This window comes from Somniosus microcephalus, chromosome 2 (genome assembly GCF_052327205.1).
Source record: "Somniosus microcephalus isolate GS21.2 chromosome 2, FLI_Smic_1.0, whole genome shotgun sequence".
In the NCBI taxonomy this organism is placed as follows: Eukaryota; Metazoa; Chordata; class Chondrichthyes; order Squaliformes; family Somniosidae; genus Somniosus; species Somniosus microcephalus.
The window spans coordinates 33,006,131-33,027,907 of record NC_140988.1 but is presented as its reverse complement, the minus strand read 5'-3'; positions in this window follow the sequence as shown (position 1 = coordinate 33,027,907).

The following is a 21,777-nucleotide window of genomic DNA, read 5'->3' as shown; positions in this document are numbered from 1 at the left end:
TCAATAAGATCGCCTCTCATTCTTCTGAACTCCAATGAGTAGAGTCCCAATCTACTCAACCTCTCCTCATATGTCCATCCCCTCATCCCCGGGATTAACCAAGTGAACCTTCTTTGTACTGACTCGAGAGCAAGTATGTCCTTTCTTAAGTATGGACACCAAAACTGCACGCAGTATTCCAGGTGCGGTCTCACCAATACCTTGTACAACTGAAGCAATACCTCCCTATTTTTATATTCTATCCCCCTAGCAATGAAAGCCAACATTCCATTGGCCTTCTTAATCACTTGCTGCACCTGCATACTAACCTTTTGAGTTTTGTGCACCAGGACCCCCAGATCCCTTTGTACTTCAGTACTTTCAAGTTTCTTGCCATTAAGATAATAACTTGCTCTACGATTTTTCCTACCAAAGTGCATAACCTCACACTTTCCAGTATTGTATTCCATCTGCCAAATCTCTGCCCACTTACTTAGCCTGTCGATGTCCCCTTGCAGGTTTTTTATGTCCTCCTCACTCACTACTTTCCCTCCCATCTTAGTATCATCTGCAAACTTTGATATGTTACACTCGGTCCCCTCCTCCAAATCGTTAATATAGATTGTAAAGAGTTGGGGACCCAGCACTGACCCCTGTGGAACACCACTAGTTACTGATTGCCAGTCCGAGAATGAACCATTTATCCCAACTCTCTGCCTTCTGTTAGATAGCCAATCCTCTATCCATGCCAGAATATTACCCCCAATCTGGTGATTTTTAATCTTAAGCAATAATCTTTTGTGTGGCACCTTGTCAAATGCCTTTTGGAAGTCTAAATACACTACGTCCACTGGTTCCCCTTTATCCACCCTATATGTTACTTCCTCAAAGAACTCCAGCAAATTTGTCAAACATGCCTTCCCCTTCATAAAACCATGCTGACTTTGTCCTATTAAATTATGATTATCCAAATGTCCTGTTACTGTCTCCTTAATAATGGACTCCAATATTTTACCTACCACAGATGTTAGGCTAACCGGTCTATAGTTTCCAGCCTTCTGTCTACTGCCCTTTTTAAATAAGGGTGTTACATTAGCAGTTTTCCAGTCTGCCGGGACCTTTGCTGAGTCCAGGGAGTTTTGGAAAATTATTACCAATGCATCCACAATCCATACCGTCACTTCCCTCAAGACCCTAGGATGTAAGCCATCAGGTCCAGGTGATTTATCCGCCTTGAGTCCCATTATTTTACCGAGTACCACTTCCTTAGTGATTTTGATCATGTTAAGCTCCTCCCCCCCTATAGCCCCCTGTTTGTCCAGTGTTGGGATATTCTTAGGGACTTCTACTGTAAAGACTGATACAAAATATTCATTCAGTGTTTTTGCCATCTCCATATTTCCCACCATTAATTTCCCGGTCTCATCCTCTAAGGGACCAACATTTACTTTAGCCACCCTTTTTCTTTTTATATAACTATAAAAACCCTTACTATCTGTTTTTATATTTTTTGCTAATTTACTTTCATAATCTATCTTCCCTTTCTTAATCAATCTTTTTGTTATTTTTTGCTGTCTTTTAAAATTTTCCCAATCCTCTATCCTCCCACTAGATTTGGCTACCTTATATGCCCTTGTTTTTAGTCGAATACTATCCTTATTTTCTTTACTTAGCCACGGATGGCTGTCTTTTCTTTTACACCCTTTTCTTCTCAGTGGAATATATTTTTTTTGGAAGTTGTAAAATAACTCCTTAAATGTACACCACTGATCATGTATCGTCTTACCCTTTAATCTATTTTCCCAATCCACTCTACTCAATTCCGCTCTCATACCTTCATAGTCTCTTTTATTCAAGCTTAGCATGCTTGTTTGAGATCCAACCTTCTCACCCTCTAATTGAATATGGAATTCAACCATGTTATGGTCACTCATTCCAAGGGGATCCTTTACTAGGACATTTTTAATTAATCCTGTCTCGTTACACAGGACCAGATCAAAGGTTGCTTGCCCCCTGGTCGGTTCAGTTACATACTGCTCAAGAAACCCATCCCTAATACACTCAATGAACTCATCCTCAAGGCAGCCCTTCCCAATTTGATTTGTCCAATTAATATGATAGTTAAAATCCCCCATAATTATAGATGCTCCCTTACAAGCCTCAACTATTTCCTGATTGATACTCCATCCAACAGAGTTGCAACTGTTCGGAGGCCTATAGACTATGCCCACTAGTGTTTTTTTCCCCTTATTATTCCTTACCTCCACCCAAACTGTTTCATTATCCTAATCTTTTGACCCAATATAATTTCTCTGTATTACAGTGATTCCTTCCTTTATTAACATAGCCACCCCACCTCCCCTTCCTTCCTGCCTGTCCTTCCTGATCGTTAAATAACCTGGTATGTTTAATTCCCAGGCATTGTCACCCTGCAGCCATGTTTCTGTAATGGCCACAAGATCATACCCATATGTAGTTATTTGTGCCATTAACTCGTCTATTTTGTTACGAATGCTACGTGCATTCAGATAGAGAACTTTCAAATATGTTTTGTGACACTTAGTTCCTGCTTTTGCCCTTTTTATTACTTTACCTTTTACTCCATACCTTCTGTCCCTTCCTGACATGCTCTGGTTTTTAATTTCCCCACTGCTACCTAAGTCTATGGCCTTCTCTGTTGTCATTTTTATTATTTGCTCTCTAGGAACCTCCCCCCCACTAGTTAGTTTAAAGCCCTCTCTACAGCCCTAGATATATGATCCGTCAGGACTCTAGTCCCAGCACTGGCCAAGTGAAGCCCGTCCCAATGGAACAGCTCCCTCCTGCCCCAGTACTGGTGCCAGTGTCCCAGGAAGCAAAACCCATTTCTCCCACACCAGTCTTTGAGCCACGCATTTAACTCTCTAATTTTATTTGTCCTAGCCAAATTCGCTTGTGGCTCAGGTAATAATCCAGAGATTATTACCCTTGAGGTTCTGTTTTTTAATTTGACCCCTAGCTGCTCATACTCCTTTAACAGAACCGCCACACAAGCACCCATCATTTTCTGCAGCCAGTCGAGGGAAGACGGGAGGGGGAGGGACTGGGAGTTGCGATCCCATACTCCCTGGTCTCGGTCTGTGCCAAGGTAATTTTAAACATGAGGGGTACCCCGCCTCCACAAAGGGACAAAGTAACGACTTGGGGCTGGCAGAGCAGGCTGGTCTGTAAATCCATTCTGTATGTTTTAAAGGTTTAAGACCATTCAAGGTGGGGTAGAAGGAACATTTACTGCCCGAGTGGGAGGAGCAATGCCCAATCGAATTTTGTGACCCATCATTGGCACGTGATGGTCGGGGTTTGTTTAAGCATGTTGTTCAAGTTTTTTTGTATTTTGTGTTACAGCCCCAAGTTGAGCAGAGGCGTAGGACCCTCTCCGTGCTTGGGATCATTTTGATTTCATTGTATACCGTAACAAGTGATGCAGGGGTATGAGACCCCTTATTGTAAAATGATGTATCTGTAAGATGCCTACTGTACCACAGTTTTTCTCGAATTTTAGGGGAATAGACGGGTCGGGGGATAAGTGGTAGGTAGCTATCGGTAAACACAGGGGATGGTTGTTTGTCAGGGGTCAGAAATTTTGCTCACTCCTTCGAGTGGATACTACAGTCAAGTTGGAAGTATCAAAAGGCAGGAATGTAGGGGTTCGCAAAATTCCTCTATTTTCTCTGAAGATCGGGAAATATTGGTCCACATCTTGGATGAAGAATCATGTGTTTTGAATTACCTCTGGGTAGGACAGTGTTTTGAAAACATACCCAGAATCATGAAAGGCTGCATTGGGCAGAGCAGCACTTGGGCAACATCAGGATCTAAGACAGTACATTTTTATTAAAAATAGCCCCTCTAAATTTCGAACTGTGTATATTTCAAAGAGGTTTGAAAATGGCCGTCAGAAAGCATGGCCAAAAGACAAAAGAAAGCAGCTCGCAGCTCATGGAGTATGTCTGTGGAAAAAGTGGGAGGATCAAATACAGTGGCAGTCAGACCTGCCAATCAAAGGGAGTTCCCTTTTCAGAAGCAATCGATGTTTGTTTATTGAATTAAGGGATTATCCCACTTGAACTAAACTGCAGAACAATCGGCTCTGTTTACACAGCAATCTAGCCCCATTTCAACACCACTTACACACAATGGATACATCTAAACCCCGGAAAAAGGACTTTGATAGGGGACAGATCAGTATGGATGGGTTTGAATCACCCATCACTCAGAACAATAGGGCAGTTGGATTCCCTTTTTATTTTAGCCCAGGTGAACTCCGGATGTGGACGGGTACACTTCGGCCCCAGAGTGCAGACACATTAAACCACTCAAACCCATTTGAATCAGCCAATCACAGCCTTTCTCTTGTGTATTCGGACTTTTGGGCGCAAATTTTGCACACAGACTTTTTCAGCCAAACAGCAGGAGTTGGCAGGATATAAAGGTAGCTCCTGAGAAGCTATTACTTCGCTGGACCACAGGTGAGCAGGTTTTCTGACTCCTCAGCAAGGCAACCTAGTAAGGAGTTAGGGGGTGGTAATTTAGGGGATATTGCTAAGATTGTTTAATCAACATTGTAGCCATTAATCCCTTGTTTTTGCCATCTGCCTTCCCCCAGTTAAGCAATTTTACTGTAATTTCTGTGTTCGTGTGGTATGGTTTAAACATTTGATTATAGTTTCTTTAGTTTAATAAAGTTTGACTTTCTCACACCCAGACCAGTTGTCCATTTTAATATATCATTAATTATAAGTCCTTCAGTCAGAACTGGAAGGTGGGGTAGTGATTCGAAACCGCTGTTTAAATTGGTTTACAGTTTAGCAGCAAAAGGCTGCCTGACCAGGTGAATTACCGTAAACCAGGTAAAAGGTTGGAATTGGTCAGTGTGCAAGCAAAGGCTGCTGACAAGGTAAATTACCGTAAACCAGTTAAAAGATGCCCCCCTACACCATTGACTTCTGTTTTACTAGAGCTCCTTGATGCCACACATGGTCAAATGCTGCCTTCATGTCAAAGGCAGTCACTCTCACCTCACCTCTGGCATTCAGCTCCTTTGTCCATGTTTGGACCAAGGCTGTAATGAGGTCAGGAGCCGAGTGGTCTTGGCGGAACCCAAACTGGGCATCAGTGAGCAGGTTATTGGTGAGTAAGTGCTGCTTGATAGCACTGCAGATGACACCTTCCATCACTTTGCTGATGTTTGAGAGTAGACTGATGGGATGGTAATTGGTCGGATTGGATTTGTCCTACTTTGGTGGACAGGACGTACCTGGGCAGTTTTCCACATTGTTGGATAGATGCCAGTGTTGTAGCTGTGCTGAAACAGCTTGGCTAGAGGCGTGGCTAGTTCTGGAGCACAAGTCTTCAGTGTAGTGTCCGTGTGTAGATAAAGACACTGAAGACAGGAGTTGGTTCATAGGTATTTACTAAGCAAGTCTGGGGGGGGGGTTTCTAAAGGATATACGCAATACACAGGCTTATATAGCCCAAGTGGCAATTACCGGCATTACGCACACCTGGGGCTCTTAAAGGCACATACACCATAATTGCTCTTAAAGGCACATACACCACAATTCCTCCCCTTCTAGCTAACTAGTACATCATATTTTAAGTAATTATTAATTACATGTTATATGCAAAATAATATACATTGCTGTATTAATTAATTATAAGTTAGTCTCTCAGGAGGCTTCCTGACTCGGTCCGGATAACGCCTCGGGGGTGTAGTAGTTTCTGGTGGTGTAGTAGGTTCTTCTGGCAAGGCTGATTCGGCTTGAAGGCCAGTGTCGGGTTCATCGGGCTCCAGTATCACCGGATCGGAGGTAGATATGGGTATCTCTACTTCATCGTTAGATGTATAGAGTGGTGGTGTAGGTTGTCCCTTTTCGGATGACTTGATGATTTGGTCAGCATGGCGCCTTATTATGCTGTCTCCGATGTCCACGGTATACATCAGTGGTCCTAATCGTGTGTAGATAGCTCCAGGCTGCCATTTCTCGGTACGGTAGTCCCGGGCCAAAACCGGTTGGCCTATCTGGAAGGCCCTAGTTGGCCTTTCATTCATGCCCTGAAACTGCCGGTTCTCCACGTCCCTTCGGATGTTGGGCTTGACCAAATCCAGCCGGCATCTTAGGTTTCTATTGTAGAACATCATGGCGGGAGTTTGGTTAGTAACCATATGCGTTGCATTCCTATATGCAAATAAGAAGTTATCCACCTTGTGCTGAAGTTTTATGTCTTCATTACCCATGGCCTTGATGGCCTTCTTGAAGGTCTGGACAAACCTTTCAGCCAATCCATTGGTGGCGGGATGGTATGGGGCGGACGTGTAGTGCTTTACCCCATTGTTCTTTAAGAACTTTCTGAATTCTTCGGACACAAATTGTGGTCCATTATCAGAACATATCTGCTCCGGCAGCCCATTCCTGGCAAATATGGTCCTTAATACTGTGATGGTTTTTTCCGTGGTGGTGGAGGACATCTTTATTACCTCCGGCCACTTGGAGTGTGCATCAACTGCGATTAAGAACATTGAGTCCATAAATGGACCAGCAAAGTCGATGTGCACCCTTTGCCAGGGAGATGAGGGCCACTCCCATGGATGTAGAGGGGCCTGTGGCGGAGCATTTTGGACCTTCTGGCATCCTAGGCAGCTCTTGGTCATGTCTTCGATGTCTCCATCGATACCTGGCCACCATACAAACGCCCTAGCTAGGTTCTTCATTTTCACTCCACCCAGATGCCCTTCGTGAAGCTCCTTTAGCACTTTATCCTGGAGTTTGGGTGGAATCACCACTCTGGATCCACACATCAAGGTTCCTCGGCACACTGACAGCTGTTCTCTTCTTTGCGAGAATGCTGGCAACAGTGGTTCGCCATGTGCTGGCCATCCCTTCACTGTTAAATCGTAGACCCGTGAGAGAGTAGCGTCATTTCTTGTCTCCCTCTCAATGGCAGAATTTGTCACCGGTAGACATTCCACTATGGTAGAGTGGAATATCTCTACTGGGTCTACTGTAGGTGCCTCTTCTATCGTTGGCAACGGTAGGCGTGATAAACCGTCAGCATTCCCATGCTGTTTTGACCCTTTGTATTCAATGTTGTATTGGTGTGCCCCTAGAAAAAGGGACCACCTCTGTAGTCTTTGTGCCGTCATAATGGGGACACCTTTTTTGGGGTTGAATATGGAGATGAGGGGTTGATGGTCAGTCAGCAAGGTAAATTTTTGTCCGTGTAGGTAATGGTTGAATTTCTTCACTCCCCATACCAGGCTGAGTGCTTCCCTGTCTATCTGGGCATAGTTACGCTCAGCTGAGTTCAATGAGCGTGACGCAAAAGCTATCGGCCGTTCCGAGCCATCAGGGAATCTATGGGACAATACCGCTCCTATGCCGTAAGGGGATGCATCGCACGCCAGTCTGATTGGTAGTGATGGGTTGTAATGAGCCAAAATTTTCTCGGATGTGATTGAGTCTTTACATTTATGGAAAGCACGTTTACAGTCTTCGTTCCATTTCCAAATCACTCCTGTCTGTAGAAGGTCATTAAGAGGGTGTAGAATAGTTGATAAGTTCGGTAAAAATTTATGATAGTAATTTATTAATCCCAGGAATGACCTTAATTGTGAAACATTTTCAGGTGCTGGGGCTTTTATAACTGCTTCAATTTTTTCAGGTGACTTATGCAACCCTTCCTTATTAATTATGTGGCCACAATATGATATCTGATTTTGGAAAAATTCGCACTTGGGGCGATTTGCTCGTAGGCCCCGTTCTTTCAGCCTAGTGAGCACCTGCTCCAAATTGGCAAGGTGCTCGTTGTCGTTTTCTCCTGTTATAAGGATGTCGTCTAGGTAGCATTGAGTCCCCGGAATCCCTTGCAGGACTTGCTCCATAGCTCTTTGCCAGATAGCTGGAGCTGATGCTATTCCAAAAACCAGTCGATTGTACTGGTACAGGCCTTTGTGTGTGTTTATTGTGAGATACTTTTTAGAGGTCTCCTCAACCTCCATCTGTAGATATGCCTGTGCCAAGTCAATTTTTGTGAAACGTTTCCCTCCGGATAGTGAGGCGAAAATATCTTCTATCCTCGGAAGAGGATACTGTACCGTGTGAAGGACCGGGTTTACAGTCACCTTAAAGTTCCCACAGATGCGAATTTTTTTCTGTTCCTCAGAGTTATTTTTCAATGTTTTTTTCATGACTGGAACGATGGGTGTTGCCCATTCGCTCCAATCTATTTTGGATAATACGCCTGCCTTTTCCAAATTCTTCAGCTCTGCCTCGACTGCCGGACGTATTGCGTATGGCACCGGTCTTGCCTTAAAAAAATTTGGAATTGCTGTATCTTCCACTTTTATTGAGGCGGTGATGCCTTTCAAGGTTCCTAGTTTCTCTTGAAACACTTCTTTGGCGTTGGCCAAGATGTCTTTTAATCGTTCAGGTATGATGTCATCATTGTTTTTTTCCTTACTGGTCACCGTCAGTGCCTGAATGGAGTGCCAGTCCAAACGTATCTTCCTTATCCATTCACGTCCCAACAACGGTGGACCACCATCTTGTAGAATGTATAAATACAACTTTTGTATTTCTTTGCCGTTGTATACCACAGGCACCCTTATTTTTCCTTTGGGGTAGACTTTCTGCCCCGTATATGTTTTTAAGATAATGGATGTGTCTTTTAGAGGTATATGCGAAAATAGCCTCTCGTAATCTCGTCGATTTATTACGGTTAGAGCTGATCCTGTATCTAGCTCCATTTTAACTGGGGACCCTGCTATTGTGAGGGTAACCCAAATGGTTTGGTAATCCTCTTTGGCAAGTACATTATGTAATTTGAGACAGCTTAGTCTCTTGTTTCCGGAGTCGCTATCGCTATTCTGGTCTTCGGAGCTATTGTCCGTCATCATTTGTACCTTCCTGTACTTTTCTTTATTGATTTTTTGTTTTCTGTCAGTGGATTTATTTTGTCCAGATTGGCATACCTGTGCAATGTGTCCAATCTTACCACATTGCCTGCATGCTTTGCCCTTGAACCAGCAGTCCCTCTGGTTATGGGTGGATCTGCCGCAGCGATAACATCTTCCGAACTCCTGTGTCATTTTATGGGTGCCGAAGTCCTGTGTCTCTTGTTGTATCTCTGCAGCTCCTTTTGCTGCTGCTTCGTATGATACAGCCATACTGAAAGCTTTGTCCAATGTTAAATCTTTTTCAGAAAGCAGTCTTTTTTGTGTTCCTTCACTTAAGAGACCGCAAACAAATTTGTCTCGAAGATAATCCGATAGTCCTGCTCCGAGTTGGCAGTACTTTGATAGCTTTCTTAATTCGGTTAGGTAATCAGCGTTACTTTCATTCTTGTGTTGATTTCTCTTGAAGAACTTGAATCGTTCCGCTATCAGCAGCGGTGTTGGGTTTAAATGCTCCTGCAGGGTATCAACAATTTCTTTAAAAGTCTTGTCCTTTGGTTTGGCTGGAGTGATTAAATTTCGTAACAGCCCGTATGTCTTCGCGCCCATTAAGTTCAGAAGCACTGAAGCTTTTTTTTCATCTGTTATTCCATTTGCAGTGCAATAAACCTCTACTTTTTCCACGTATGTGGTCCAATCTTCTATTTCGCCATCAAAAGCCTCAATATTACCAGATTTAGGCATTTCAGAAAAGATATGGCGCTTCCCGCGCTTTTTTTTTTCTCTGTAGCAACGATATGCGCTTCCCGCGCTTTCCCGCCGCTGCTACCTATAACAACGCTGTTTTACTGTGGTTTCCGTTTATTCACTGTTGGAGACTCGTTCCCGACGGAGGTCTAAACGCTGACCTGCTTGCCGCCCTCCCAGTCCATTATTGCTTGCCTCTGATTTCGCTGCCTGTCTCAGCTGTAGAGCCCGCCGCTGGAGCTCCAGCCTGATGCCCAGGAAGGATTAGCGCAGTACCTGTCACCAGCTTGGCCAGCTGGTGAAACCACAGTTTCTCTTACTTCCTTGAGTCTTCTGGACGCTGGAGGAATCGATGTCCTTGAGGTGCTGCCGAATTGCAGGTAAGTCCGTTTCCACTTCGTCGCCACTGTAGTGTCCGTGTGTAGATAAAGACACTGAAGACAGGAGTTGGTTCATAGGTATTTACTAAGCAAGTCTGGGGGGGGGGGTTTCTAAAGGATATACACAATACCACAATACACAGGCTTATATAGCCCAAGTGGCAATTACCGGCATTACGCACACCTGGGGCTCTTAAAGGCACATACACCATAATTGCTCTTAAAGGCACATACACCACATTCAGCACAATAGCCGAGATGTTGTCGGGGCCTATAGCCTTTGCTGTATCCAGTGTGCTCATCCATTTCTTGATATCACATGGAGTGAATCGATTTGGCTGAAGATTGGCTTCTGTAATGGTGGTGACCTCAGGAGTTGGCCAATATGGATCATCCACTCGGCACTTCTGGCTGAAGATGGTTGCAAACACTTCAGCCTTGTCTTTTGCACTCACGTGCTGGGCACCACCATCATTGATGATGGGGATATTCATGGAGCCTCCTCCTCCCATTTGTTGTTTAATGGTCCACCACCATTCACGACTGGATGTGGCAGGACTGCAGAACTTTGATCTGATCCGTTGATTGTGGGATCACTTAGCCCTGTCTATAGCATGCTGCTCCTGCTTTTTAGCATGCATGTAGTCCTGTGTTGCAGTTTCCCAGGTTGGCACCTAATTTTTAGGTATGTCCGGTGCTGCTCCTGACATGCTCTTCTGCACTCCTATTGAACCAGGGTTGGTCCCCTGGCTTGATGGTAATGGTAGAGTGAGGGATATGCCGGGCCATGAGGTTACAGATTGTGGTGGAATACAATTCTGCTGCTGCTGATGGCCCACAGTGCCTCATGGATGCCCAGTTTTGAGCTGCTAGATCTGTTCTGAATCACGTAATATGCGTACTGCCTGATCATTATCAAATTAGCACTACACGTGCTACTCATTGGCTGCAGGCCTGTAGGGGAAGGACCACATATTGGGCGCCTACGATGCTACTTAAAGGCAGCCAGCACCTCTTAAAGTGGAGGTGTATTCTGGCTGCAGGCGCCATGGAAACACTTCTGGTAGGAGAGATATGGCTGAAGCAAGTACTGAGAGGACACCAAGATTTTCTTATGCTGCCTTGGAGGCCCTGGGGCAGGCAGTGGACAGGAGGAGGGACACCCTCTTCCCCAACCCCCCGCCTGAGAGGGCAAGAAGCCCTTGAGGCATTAACTCTGCCATCAGTGGGAAGAGATTGGAGAGTATGTGAATGCCAGGAGAGTAGATCCCAGGCCATGGCTGCAATGCCAGAAGAAATTCAATGATCTCACTAGAGCCATCAAGGTAGAATACTGCACTTTTAACCACAGCTGAACCACAAACAGACCTACTAATCACAAGATTCACAGCACTCATGACTCCCCTCTCCCGCTTCCATTTATTCTCCTACAATCACTGCAATGCATTGCACCACATCTCCTTCTCCTTATACACTCACCACTATTACAACCCTCACTTACCCACAGCTTACATCTTACACACAGGCTAGCAGCTATTCCAGCGTGAGGCACATTCTCCAAACACCTCACAAGACTCTCACTAACACGTTCCCTTCTTTCTTGCAGGATAAGGTGGCACACACCAGGCAACAGGCTGTCACCAGAGGAACCGTCAGCCTGCAGAGCCTCTCCTCCCTCAAAGAAAGCATGCTTGCCAGCACGGGCAAGGGCAGATTTGATGCCCTGGCAACTGGCAATACTGGAGGAGACGTCTGGCAGGGTGTCTTCATATCTAATCCTCTTTGACCCTTCTGACGTCGATCACCGCACACACTCTGTATGGCCAGCTGCAAATGCTTTCACCATCCACTTCTCTCTCTCTCTCTCCGCTCCCTCGTCACACCACAAACTAACCCTTCTTCCTCTATTTTATTTCAGGTGCTGAGAATGTAGAAACCCCTGTGGCAGTGGAGGTAGAGGCAAGCCTTCAGGATGATGCTCTATCTGACTCTCGCAAGCACCAGCTCAGATACTGGCACCACGCAGACTGTAGAGGCTAGGTTAGAGGATATGGTGACACACTGGTGCCCAAGTGTGCAGCAGCTAAGGCAGGGGGATTGGATGCCACAGGTGCCACTTCGCCGGAGGGCAAGGTCACATATTAGTTCTGCTGCAGATGCTGAATTTGAGGGTCCAGGCTACCGAAGAATGCTGATGGGCATCTACCAGGAAATGCCAGGTGCAGTGGGTAGCTTGCCATACAGCTTGTGCACAATGTCATGGAGCATGGAGGAGTCCAGCTCCAACTTGTCTGAAGGCTTTGCGCAGGGCATGGAGAACATTCTGTCCCAGATGGGCCAAGCAGTCAATTTCTTTGACCACACAGTGGCACCCACTATAATGCAGCCTCTGCCGACAGCTCAGATAGCTGCTATGGCAGCTTACATTGCTACCATGCAACCTGAGATGGCTGCCAACTTGGCTCTAGGGGGCCAATGTTGACAGGGGCCTCCAAAGCAGCACATCACACCTGCACTCTGTTCTCACGCAAAGCCGTAGAATTGCTGAGGTGCCCTCCCTTGGCTATTGGGAGAGTTACTTGCTGTCCTCTCGTGGAATGACAGCATGCCTGCTCTCCCACCACCCACTGTGCCAATGGCCTTGTTAGTGCCACACAACCAGCTGGGCAAGACAGCTCTATCCCATGCCAAGATGCTGCATGCTGCTGTCTAGCCAGACAGCTCCATCCCATGCCGGGATGCTGCTTGCTGCAGCCGGACCAGACAGCTTCAGCACATACTGAGATGCTGAATGCTGCTTCTAGGCCCAGAGCTGCTCGAGATCGTCCTCCATTCCCACCTGAAGTGTGATTGATAAATTTGTTTTTTTTTCTGAATTTGGTGTTGGTGTGTCTGTTTGCAGTGAAGTAATGGCAAGACCAATGAATCTGAACTGAAGGAAGGCAGTCGGATGGTGGTTGCAAGGAAGGTGGAAAGGGCTGTGGGACTGTTGGTGTATTGGTTATGGGAGGGCTTCGCGATGAGCTGCTCTCTGAGAGCTCTGGCATGGAGTGGCACTGGTTGTCGCTGTCTCTCCTCCTCCTGCTCCTTCTCGTCTTCCTGCTTCTGCTCCTCCCCTATTCCTGCTTCTGCTCCTCCCCCTACTCCTGCTTCTGCTCCTCCCCCTACTCCTGCTTCTGCTCCTCCCCCTACTCCTGCTTCTGCTCCTCCCCCTACTCCTGCTTCTGCTCCTCCCCCATTCCTGCTTCTGCTGCTCCGCCTACTCCTGCTTCTGCTCCTCCCCCTATTCCTGCTTCTGCTCCTCCCCCTACTCCTGCTTCTGCTCCTCCCCCTACTCCTGCTTCTGCTCCTCCCCTACTCCTGCTTCCGCTCCTCCCCCTATTCCTGCTTCTGCTCCTCCCCCTATTCCTGCTTCTGCTCCTCCCCCTATTCCTGCTTCTGCTCCTCCCCCTATTCCTGCTTCTGCTCCTCCCCCTATTCCTGCTTCTGCTCCTCTCCCTACTCCTGCTTCTGCTCCTCCCCCTATTCCTGCTTCTGCTCCTCCCCCTATTCCTGCTTCTGCTCCTCCCCCTATTCCTGCTTCTGTTCCTCCCCCTATTCCTGCTTTGTGATGAAATAACTGTGTTCTGATATTTGTACTTGCACTTGTAATGTCTGGAATGTTCCACTAGGGGGAACCACTAATGCTCCTCCCTGGCCCCGCCCCTCTTCTGGTATGTTCTACCAAGGGCTCGGTCGATGATGGACTCTGTTAACTCTGCCATGATTCTTATTTAATAAAAGGCTTCAGTCTTAAGCTTTAACTTCGGATTCGGGCAGTTATTTGGCACATCAATTTTATTAAATAACAACTTTTGGAAGATGGATCGATATTTGAAACCAGAGCGTCTGGATATCGATCCGCTTTCGGCAGATGCGTCGAAGAAATTTACGCATTGTCTCCGATGTTTTGAACATTTCATCGCATCATCGACCGAGCCCTTGGTAGAACATACCAGAAGAGGGGCGGGGCCAGGGAGGAGCATTAGTGGTTCCCCCTAGTGGAACATTCCAGACATTACAAGTGCAAGTACAAATATCAGAACACAGTTATTTCATCACATTCACCCCCTGCTATAGATTCAGTCTGTCAGGTGGTCTGATAATCCTCTGTGAACGACGTAACTCTTGCTGAGGCTCCTCCCGGAGTACTAACTCCGGTTCATTTGAATTCCCAGAATCATCAGTATTTTCCACACTGAGGGTTTGTGTCTCTGAAGGTCCAATACCACGATTGACAACTCTACTCTCAGAGTCGAACTCTTTTCGAGCTCCAGCAGGTGCAAGATCTTCAATAGAGACCGTATCCTCTCGCCCATCCGAATATTGAATATACGCATACTGGGGATTAGCATGGAGGAGTTGTACTTCCTCCACCAGTGGATCAGTCTTGTGGCCTCTCACATGTCTGCGCAACAACACAGGGCCCGTGGTCGTCAACCATGTGGGTAACGATACTCCATTAGTAGCTTTTCTTGGAAAACTAAACACCCTTTCATGAGGGGTGGCATTCGTCGCTGTACACAAAAGAGACCTTATGGAATGCAGCACGTCTGGCAGGACATCCTGCCAGCGAGAGGTCGGCAGGCCTCGTGACTTCAGAGACAGTACGATAGCCTTCCACACTGTCGCATTTTCTTTCTCGACCTGCCCATTACCACGAGGGTTATAGCTGGTAGTTCTACTCATTGCAATCCCCTTCGATAGCAAAAACTGTCATAATTCTTCGCATAAAGGAAGAACCCCTATCACTATGTATATAGTTAGGCATGCTGAACAAGGAAAACAGTTGGCAGAGGCATTTAATTACAACAGCACTAGTCACATCCGGACAGGGGATAGCAAAAGGGAACCGAGAGTACTCGTCTATAATATTAAGAAAATAGACATTACGGTCGCTCGATGGAAGGGGACCTTTAAAATCGAGACTCAAACGCTCAAATGGTCGAGTTGCTTTAATAAGATGAGCTGGCTTGGACGGCTTATAGAAGCGGGGTTTGCATTCAGCACAAACATGACAGGTTCTGGTCATTGTCCGGACCTCCTCAATAGAGTAGGGTAGATTGTGGGACTTAATGTAGTGGTTCATTCTGGTAACCCCAGGGTGGCAGGGTGCGTCGTGGAGACTTTGAAGCTTGTCTGTACCTAGACTAGCACATACTCCTCGTGACAAAGCATCCGATGGCTCATTAAATACTCCAGGCCTGTACTGAATATCATAGTCATATGTTGACAGTTCTATTCGCCATCTTAAAATCTTATCATTTTTGATCTTGCCTCTCTGCTTAGTGTTGAACATAAAGGCCACAGATCGCTGGTCAGTAATGAGCGTAAAACGTTGGCCAGCGAGATAATGTCTCCAATGCCTGACTGCTTCAATAATTGCCTGTGCCTCCTTTTCCACTGAAGAATGTCGAACTTCTGGTCCTTGCAATGTGCAAGAGAAGAAGGCTACTGGTCTACCAGCTTGGTTAAGAGTTGCTGCCAACGCAAAATCAGATGCATCACTTTCCACTTGAAATGGGGTCTTCTCATCCACGGCACATACCACTGCCTTCTCAATGTCCCGTTTGATATTAAGGAAAGCCTCCTGAGCTTCCGCCGATAGCGGAAAAGACGTCGACTTAATAAGAGGTCGGACTTTATCTGAGTAGCTAGCCACCCATTGGGCATAGTACGAGAAGAATCCCAGACACCTTCTTAAGGCTTTTACAGTGTGAGGTAAAGGTAATTCCTTAAGTGGGCGTAATCTTTCAGGGTCTGGCCCGATTACCCCATTCTCCACAACGCAACCAAGAATACACAAACGTGTAGTATTGAAGGTACACTTGTTTTCATTGTAGGTCAGGTTTAACCTCTTTGCAGTCTCTAGGAACTTCGTGAGATTTTGATCATGCTCCCGTTGGTCACGCCCACAGATGGTAACATTGTCCAGGTACGGGAATGTTGCTTCCAACGCGTATTCATCCACCATACGATCCATCTCCCGTTGGAAGACGGATACCCCATTCGTCACTCCAAAGGGCACCCGAAGGAATTGGAACAGGCGCCCATTAGCTTCGAAGGCCGTATAAGGTCGGTCTTCTATTTTGATGGGGAGTTGATGGTAGGCAGACTTTAAATCAATGGTGGAGAACACGCGGTACTGAGCAATCTGGTTCACCATCTCAGAAATACGAGGCAAAGGATAGGCGTCTAATTGGGTATACAAGTTTATAGTCTGGCTATAATCGACCACAAGTCTTTTCTTCTCATTAGTTTTAACCACCACCACCTGGGCACGCCACGGGCTACCACTGTGTTCGATGATTCCCTCCCGTTGAAGCCTTTCCACTTCCTCTTTTATAAATGTTTTATCTTCTGAACTATACCGTCGACTCTTAGTCGCTATAGGTCTACAATTAGGAGCAAGGTTCGCAAACAAAGAAGGCGGGCTTACGTTTAAAATAGAAAGGCCGCAGACTGTGAGCGGAGGCTGGGATCCACCATACATAAGGGTAACGCTCTCATGCTGACACTGGAAGTCCAAGCCTAATATTAAGTTCACACACAACTGAGGTAATATGAGGAGTTTAAAATCCTTATACTCCGTATCCTTAACGGTCAATGTGACTTTACAATATCCACTTACCTCCGAAGTAAGGGATTTGGACGCCATCATAATTTCACTTCGAGTAGGATACACCTTCAATGAACAGGAGTTAACAAGGTTGGGGTGTATAAAACTTTCAGTACTGCCACAGTCTATCAAACACCCAGTAGGACGACCATTAATCTTAATGTCCATCATAGATTTTGACAAGGAACACGGTATGGTCTGGTCAACCGTAGCCGAGGCTAGATTAAAACGATAGGCGGCAGCAGAGAAGACATCGGGTACAGGATTACCCTTACACACTTTACTAAAATGTCCCCGTTTCTTACATTTAAAACAGGTAGCCTCTCTGGCTGGGCAACTTTGCCTGGGGTGTTTAGATTGGCCACAAAAATAACACTTAGACCCATGGGGGACAGCCGCAACAATAGGATTAAGTGGGGGCTCCATTGGTGTTATGGATGCCTCCATACTCGGAACACACGAGGCTGAGAGAGATGCATGGGCTGATGCATACACTTCTGAATTCTTCTAGGCTACATCTAACGATCGAGCAGCAGCGACAACCGTTTTTAAAACTAACGAGTCGTTCTTGAGGAGTCTATGTCTAATATAATTAGATCGGAGGCCAGATATGAAAGAATCGCGGATGGCTTCTTCCTGATACACTATGGCAGAGACAGCCTTGTAGTCGCAACCCTTAGCCAAAGCCTTAAGGTCCTGCAGGAAATCGTCCAGAGCTGCTCCTCCCCCTACTCCTGCTTCTGCTCCTCCCCCTACTCCTGCTTCTGCTCCTCCCCTATTCCTGCTTCTGCTCCTCCCCTATTCCTGCTTCTGCTCCTCCCCTATTCCTGCTTCTGCTCCTCCCCTATTCCTGCTTCTGCTCCTCCCCCTATTCCTGCTTCTGCCCCTCCCCCTACTCCTGCTTCTGCTCCTCCCCATTCCTGCTTCTGCTCCTCCCCCTACTCCTGCTTCTGCTCCTCCCCTATTCCTGTTTCTGCTCCTCCCCCTACTCCTGCTTCTGCTCCTCCCCTATTCCTGCTTCTGCTCCTCCCCTATTCCTGCTTCTGCTCCTCCCCTATTCCTGTTTCTGCTCCTCCCCCTACTCCTGCTTCTGCTCCTCCCCTATTCCTGATTCTGCTACTCCTCCTACTCCTGCTTCTGCTCCTCCCCCCACTCCTGCTTCTGCTCCTCCCCCCACTCCTGCTTCTGCTCCTCCCCCTATTCCTGCTTCTGCTCCTCCCCCTATTCCTGCTTCTGCTCCTCCCCCTATTCCTGCTTCTGCTCCTCCCCCTATTCCTGCTTCTGCTCCTCCCCCTATTCCTGCTTCTGCTCCTCCCCTATTCCTGCTTCTTCTCCTCCCCCTACTCCAGCTTCTGCTCCTCCCCTATTCCTGCTTCTTCTCCTCCCCCTACTCCTGCTCCTGCTCCTCCCCCTACTCCTGCTTCTGCTCCTCCCCCCACTCCTGCTTCTGCTCCTCCCCCTACTCCAGCTTCTGCTCCTCCCCCTACTCCAGCTTCTGCTCCTCCCCCTACTCCTGCTTCTGCTCCTCCTCTCTCCCTGCTCCACCTCCTTCTGCACATGTTGCTGCCCATGTGGTGGTAAAGGCTTGTTTATCATGATGGCTAAGCAGTCTAACATGCAACAGAGGACCACAAATCTGGATACCTGCTCACGGGTTGATGTGCCAAATAACTGCCCGAATCCGTGAAGTTAAAGCTCAAGACTGAAGCATCTTATTAAGTGAGAATCATGGCAGAGTTAACAGAGTTCATCATCGACCGAGCCCTTGGTAGAACATACCAGAAGAGGGGCGGGGCCAGGGAGGAGCATTAGTGGTACCCCCCGGTGGAACATTCCAGACATTACAAGTACAAGTACAAATATCAGAACACAGTTATTTCATCACATTCACCCCCTGCTATAGATTCAGTCTGTCAGGAGGTCTGATAATCCTCTGGGAATGACGTAACTCTTGCTGAGGCTCCTCCCGGAGTACTAACTCCGGTTCATTCGAATTCCCAGAATCATCAGTATTTTCCACACTGAGGGTTTGTGTCTCTGAAGGTCCAATACCACGATTGAAAACTCTACTCTCAGAGTCGAACTCTTTTCGAGCTCCAGCAGGTGCAAGGTCTTTAATAGAGACCGTATCCTCTCGCCCATCCGAATATTGAATATACGCATACTGGGGATTAGCATGGAGGAGTTGTACTTCCTCCACCAGTGGATCACTCTTGTGGCCTCTCACTTGTCTGCGCAACAACACAGGGCCCGTGGTCATCAACTATGTGGGTAACGATACTCCATTAGTAGCTTTTCTTGGAAAACTAAACATCCTTTCATGAAGGGTGGCATTCGTCGCTGTACACAAAAGAGACCTTATGGAATGCAGCACGTCTGGCAGGACATCCTGCCAGCGAGAGGTCGGCAGGCCTCGTGACTTCAGAGACAGTACAATAGCCTTCCACACTGTCGCATTTTCTTTCTCGACCTGCCCATTACCACGAGGGTTATAGCTGGTAGTTCTACTCATTGCAATCCCCTTCGATAGCAAAAACTGTCGTAATTCTTCGCTCATAAAGGAAGAACCCCTATCACTATGTATATAGTTAGGCATGCCGAACAAGGAAAACAGTTGGCAGAGGCATTTAATTACAACAGCACTAGTCACATCCGGACAGGGGATAACAAAAGGGAACCGAGAGTACTCATCTATAATATTAAGAAAATAGACATTACGGTCGCTCGATGGAAGGGGACCTTTAAAATCGAGACTCAAACGCTCAAATGGTCGAGTTGTTTTAATAAGATGAGCTGGCTCGGACGGCTTTTAGAAGTGGGGTTTGCATTCAGCACAAACATGACAGGTTCTGGTCATTGTCCGGACCTCCTCAATAGAGTAGGGTAGATTGTGGGACTTAATGTAGTGGTTCATTCTGGTAACCCCAGGGTGGCACGGTGCGTCGTGGAGACTTTGAAGCTTATCTGTACCTAGACTAGCACATACTCCTTGTGACAAAGCATCCGATGGCTCATTAAATACTCCAGGCCTGTACGGAATATCATAGTCATATGTTGACAGTTCTATTTGCCATCTTAAAATCTTATCATTTTTGATCTTGCCTCTCTGCTTAGTGTTGAACATAAAGGCCACAGATCGCTGGTCAGTAATAAGCGTAAAACGTTGGCCAGCGAGATAATGTCTCCAATACCTGACTGCTTCAATAATTGCCTGTGCCTCCTTTTCCACTGAAGAATGTCGAACTTCTGGTCCTTGCAATGTACGAGAGAAGAAAGCTACTGGTCTACCAGCTTGGTTAAGAGTTGCTGCCAACGCAAAATCAGATGCATCACTTTCCACTTGAAATGGGATCTTCTCATCCACGGCACATACCACTGCCTTCTCAATGTCCCGTTTGATATTAAGGAAAGCCTCCTGAGCTTTCGCCGATAGCGGAAAAGACATCGACTTAATAAGAGGTCGGACTTTATCTGAGTAGCTAGCCACCCACTGGGCATAGTACGAGTAGAATCCCAGACACCTTCTTAAAGCTTTTACAGTGTGAGGTAAAGATAATTCCTTAAGTGGGCGTAATCTTTCAGGGTCTGGCCCGATTACCCCATTCTCCACAACGCAACCAAGAATACACAAACGTGTAGTATTGAAGGTACACTTGTTTTCGTTGTCGGTCAGGTTTAACCTCTTTGCAGTCTCTAGGAACTTCGCGAGATTTTGATCAAGCTCCCGTTGGTCACGCCCACAGATGGTAACATTGTCCAGGTACGGGAATGTTGCTTCCAACGCGTATTCATCCACCATACGATCCATCTCCCATTGGAAGACGGATACCCCATTCGTCACTCCAAAGGGCACCCGAAGGAGTTGGTACAGGCGCCCATTAGCTTCGAAGGCCGTATAAGGTCGGTCTTCTGTTTTGATGGGGAGTTGATGGTAGGCAGACTTTAAAATCAATGGTGGAGAACACGCGGTACTGAGCTATCTGGTTCACCATCTCAGAAATACGAGGCAAAGGATAGGCGTCTAATTGGGTATACAAGTTTATAGTCTGGCTATAATCGACCACAAGTCTTTTCTTCTCAATAGTTTCAACCACCACCACCTGGGCATGCCATGGGCTACCACTGTGTTCGATGATTCCCTCCCGTTGAAGCCTTTCCACTTCCTCTTTTATAAATGTTTTATCTTCTGAACTATACCGTCAACTCTTAGTCGCTATAGGTCTACAATTAGGAGCAAGGTTCGCAAACAAAGAAGGCGGACTTACGTTTAAAGTAGAAAGGCCGCAGACTGTGAGCGGAGGCTGAGATCCACCATACTTAAGGGTAACGCTCTCTGGCTGGGCAACTTTGTCTGGGGTGTTTAGATTGGCCACAAAAATAACACTTAGACCCATGAGGCACAGCCGCAACAATAGGATTAAGTGGGGGCTCCATTGGTGTTATGGATGCCTCCATACTCGGAACACACGAGGCTGAGAGAGATGCATGGTCTGATGCATACACTTCTGAATTCTTCTGGGCTACATCTAACGATCGAGCAGCAGCGACAACCGTTTTTAAAACTAAAGAGTCGTTCTCGAGGAGTCTCTGTCTAATATAATTAGATCGGAGGCCAGATATGAAAGAATCGCGGATGGCTTCTTCCTGATACACTATGGCAGAGACAGCCTTGTAGTTGCAACCCTTAGCCAAAGCCTTAAGGTCCTGCAGGAAATTGTCTAGAGATTCCTCGGGTAATTGCCTGCGAGTAGACAGGAGATACCTGGCGTATACTTCGTTAACCGACTTAAGGTACTGGGCTTTAAGAGCTGCGATGCCCTCTTCATATGTAGTAATATCTTCAATTATAGTGTAAGTTTGATGACTTACCAAGTTGGTTAGAAGACCCAACTTGTTAACCATCGGATCGGTCGATGATGCGATGAAGTGTTCAAAACATCGGAGCCAATGCGTAAATTTCTTCGACGCATCTGCCGAATGGGGATCGATATCCAGACGCTCTGGTTTCAAAAATCGACCCATCTTCCAAAAGTTGTTACTTAGTAAAATTGATGTGCCAAATAACTGCCCGAATCCGTGAA